This window comes from Schistocerca cancellata, chromosome 11 (assembly GCF_023864275.1).
Source record: "Schistocerca cancellata isolate TAMUIC-IGC-003103 chromosome 11, iqSchCanc2.1, whole genome shotgun sequence".
Taxonomy (NCBI): Eukaryota; Metazoa; Arthropoda; class Insecta; order Orthoptera; family Acrididae; genus Schistocerca; species Schistocerca cancellata.
Genome location: NC_064636.1, coordinates 59,841,770 through 59,846,105, shown reverse-complemented (window position 1 = coordinate 59,846,105; position 4,336 = coordinate 59,841,770). Strand labels below are relative to the sequence as shown.

At 42.7% G+C, this 4,336-nt stretch overlaps 1 non-coding gene across 1 annotated transcript; it reads right to left on the bottom strand.

Moving 5' to 3' along the window:
- Positions 1-3,168: 3,168 nt before the first annotated feature.
- Positions 3,169-3,243, bottom strand: Trnaw-cca (transfer RNA tryptophan (anticodon CCA)). Its single transcript has one exon. It is a non-coding gene; the product is annotated as a tRNA-Trp (tRNA).
- Between the last annotated feature and the right edge of the window lie 1,093 nt (positions 3,244-4,336).

Below are 4,336 nucleotides of genomic sequence, written 5' to 3'. Positions count from 1 at the left end.
GTATTTGAGGTAGGAAGTTGAACTTTTTACAGATTATTTATTGGAATGTGGGCTACAACTTAACACAGGGATTTTACAAAATTTTAGTTCGTTATTAAAGATGATTTTTTTTCAATTGTAATGAAAATTCACAACATTTTTTTGCAATTTTTTATTTATATATTCAAAAATATACAGTTTTTTGGAAAAAGACTGTGTTAAATTATGCAGAAGGTACTGTGTAACATTTACTGAAAGTTTGAAACAAATATGTTTGGAAGATCCTTAGAAAACATGTAATTAGTATGAGAAAATAAAAGTTTTGGGAATCGAGCGACAAATATTGGATTAACTTTTTAGTGCATTCCAGGTCCATAGGATGGATTATCTTCATCCTCTGCAAACTCCTCCTCCAGCTTCCTCTTGTTCCTCCTCCTGTTTACTCTTGCTTGTATTTCTAGACTCTTTACAGCCCTGTCTGCAGCCCGAAGGCGTTCCTTGTCTAAAGCAAGCATCGCTCGTACCATGTTAGAACCTATCTTCATTCCCATATTTCTAAATACCTTGCACCTTACTATGTTGCCATCATTGAAAGTCGCAACAGCATCATACACACCAAAGTGAAGTGTTTCTATTCCAACAAATACAGTCTTGGGGATTCTCGACCGTATAACACTATTTACACTTTCATTGGGGTTTTGAGTTTTTCCGTGAATACACTTTTTCAACAGTTCAGGTGCTGCTAAGTCTCTGAAAATAGGTAAGCCACAACACATACTTTATCTCACATCACTAAAATGTACCTGATGAACACGGACGTTAATAATAACACCATTTGACAGCAGTTTAACAGCGCCACAGTGGGTCACGCACATGTAGAACACATTTCAAAAAAAATTTAAAAATAGTTGTAGTCTTCGGAATTGAATAAATTATATATCTATTAAAAGGTAATAGTCTGCAATTCAGAAAACGCAAAAAAGTAAAAATTGAACTTCTCATGATTTTGAGCCTTTCCGGAGCCCCTTAAGTGTTCATTTGTCTGAAGCGTTATTAGAGAGTGGAACGGTAGAGATATTGCCTGAAGGTGGTTAGAAGTACCCTCTGCCACGAACTTAAGAGTGTGTTGCAGAGTAGCCTTGTAGATGTGGTGTAGCTAGTTGCTGCTTACAGTGTTTTTGGATGACTGCTTCCAAACGACTGGAAGGTGCTTGGAGTGAGTGTGCTGGGGGGATCACCAGACACGCCAGAGGTACTCCAGCGCTGACCACTCCAGCTGAACCTGTCTCCTCTCCAGGGAATACGACACCACGATGACTCGACCCCCTGACCGTTAACTAGCAAGTCAGTGTTAGGCAAGGGGCCACGTACAGGGGAGGGAGGGGTCCTAAGAACTACTATCGACGGTGATACTAGGAAACTAATCCCACAGAAACTTTCAAGCTGACAACCTGCTCGCATTCCACGCCAAAAACGAAAAAGGAAGAACCTCGATATGTTGTTCAACGTGAAGTACCTGCTGGCAAAAAGAGAAAAACGGTACCGCACTCGGCAACAACGCAGCTGGGCACCCATTGCAAAGTGAAACGATTCATGTGGGTTCACAATTGCACTTCTTTCTGTAACAGCTCTTTTTTTTCTGAGGGTGATGAATTTGTGAGCATCACAAAACTGACAGACTCATAATTTATTAAAATTGCTACACCAAGAAGAAATGGAGATGATAAACGGGTATTCATTGGCCAAATATATTATACTAGAACTGGCATGTGATTACATTTCTTACGCAATTTGGGTGCATAGATCCTGAGAAATCAGTACCCCGAACAACCACCTCTGGCCGTAATAACGGCCTTGATACGCCTGGGTATTGAGTCAAACAGAGCTCAGATGGCGTGTACAGGTACAGCTGCCCGTGCAGCTTCAACACGATAACACAATTCATCAAGAGTAGTGACTCGCGTATTGTGACGAGCCGGTTGCTCGGCCACCATTGACCAGATGTTTTCAGTTGGTGAGAGATCTGGAGAATGTGCTGGCCAGGGCAGCAGTCGAACCTTTTCTGTATCCAGAAAGGCCTGTACAGGACCTGCAACATGCGGTCGTGCATTATCCTGCTGAATTGTAGGGTTTCGCAGGGATCGAATGAAGGGTAGAGCCACTGGTCTGAAATGTAACGTCCACTGTTCAAAGTGCCGTCAACGCGAACAAGGCGTGACCGAGACGTGTAATCGATGGCACCCCATGCCATCACGCGGGGTGAGACGCCAGTATGGCGATGAGGAATACACACTTCCAATGTGCGTTCGCGATGTCGCCAAACAAGGATGCGACCATTATGACGCTGTAAACAGAACCTGGATTCATCCGAAAAAAATGTCGTTTTGCCATTCGTGCACCCAGGTTCGTCGTCGAGTCCTCCATCGCAGGCGTTCCTGTCTGTGCTGCAGCGTCAAGGGTAACCGCAGCCACGGTCCCCGAGCTGATAGTCGGTGCTGCTGCAAACGTCGTCGAACTGTTCGTGCAGATGGTTGTTGTCTTGCAACCGTCCCCATCTGTTGACTCGGGGATCGAGACGTGGCTGCACGATCCGTTACAGCCACGCGTATAAGATGCCTGTAATCTCGCTTGCTAGTGATACGAGGCCGTTGGCATCCATCACGGCGTTCCGTATTACCCTCCTGAACCCACCGATTCCATATTCTGCTAACAGTCATCGGATCTCGACCAACGCGAGCAGCAATGTCGCGATACGATAAACCACAATCGCGATAGGCTACAATCCGATCTTTATCAAAGTCGGAAACGTGATGGTATGCATTTCTCCTCCTTACACGAGGCATCACAACAACGTTTCTCCAGGCAACGTCTGTTAACTGCAGTTTGCGTATGAGAAATCGGTTGGAAACTTTCTCACATCAGCACGTTGTAGGTGTCGCCACCGGCGCCAATCTTGTGTGAATGCTTTGAGAAGCTAATCTTTTGCATATCACAGCGTCTTCTTCCTGTCGGTTAAATTTCTCTTCTGTAGCACGTCATCTTCGTGGTGTAGCAATTTTAATGGCCAGTAGTTTATTATCATTGATTGTTGCTATAGGCCCTGTAAGCAATTTACCATATCCAGAATGAGATTTTCACTCTGCAGCGGAGTGTCAGCTGATATGAAACTTCCTGGCAGATTAAAACTGTGTGCTGGACCGAGACTCGAACTCGGGACCTTTGCCTTTGGCGGGCAAGTGCTCTACCAACTGAGCTACCCAAGCACGACTCACGCCCCATCCTCACAGCTTTTACTTCTGCCAGTACCTCGTCTCCTACCTTGCCAGCGAAAGCAAAGGTCCCGAGTTCGAATCTCGGTCCGGCACACAGTTTTAATCTGCCAGGAAGTTTCAGTTTACCATATGTCTGCTCTTCTTCTCCTTCCTTCTTCGTATTCTACGGATTCGGAGCAAAAATTATTTGGAAACTCATATTTATTTCAGTGTTCAAGGATATGTGCTGAGATTTCAGGCTGACCTTAATGTTATTCTGTTTTTTTTTTGTTTTTTTTTTTGTAATGTTGTCTGACAGGTTAGGATCGATATCTGTTTCCCAGATGATTATATCGGTTTAATTCTAAAATGGCTGATTGTTAGGTTCAGTGTTGGATTTTGTACGTGTTAGTAGGAGGTGTAAGGAATTTAATTGCTGACTTTGAATTCAATATAGAAGCAGCATTAGAAGTAAGGAATTGCTTACAGGGTTCGTAGGGAAACATTCAAACGACATCAGACAGGAATACTACAAAATCTAAAATGTAGGGGCCAGATGGGATCTGAAAATTGCTCTTTCTCGGTCCTCACTACTGCGACCAGAAAATAACAAGGGAAAAGAACAGAAGCAGTCACTGCGTAGATGTTGTTTATTTAAAAAAAACATTGTTCTGTAACATGATAAAATACGTTTTAAATGTCAGTTCACAGTATAACAATACAATAAGCTCTTGCATCTATTAATACAGCACCAAACGTAATGGGCACAGTAATTTCATTTCACTTTCAAATATATTATTCTATAGAGCAACAATGTGGGTGGTATACAAAAATGACTGAAGGGTAAAGAACATGAACAAATTACATTCAAACATCCCATACTAGGACGCAGAAAGATTCGAATCTCCAATAGAATGACAACAGTCAGTCCTCAAGATAATGAAGGTGTTCTGCAAAAATATAGCGGTTGATAGCGTTAGCTCCTGTCAGATAGAATATGGCTTCTGCCATTCAATTTTCCACACAGCTTTTTGTCTCAGTTCACCAAAAAAGACGTCATAACACAATAAAGGAGCTGTGTGTTTGTTCTTAAATTTTAAGGAGTG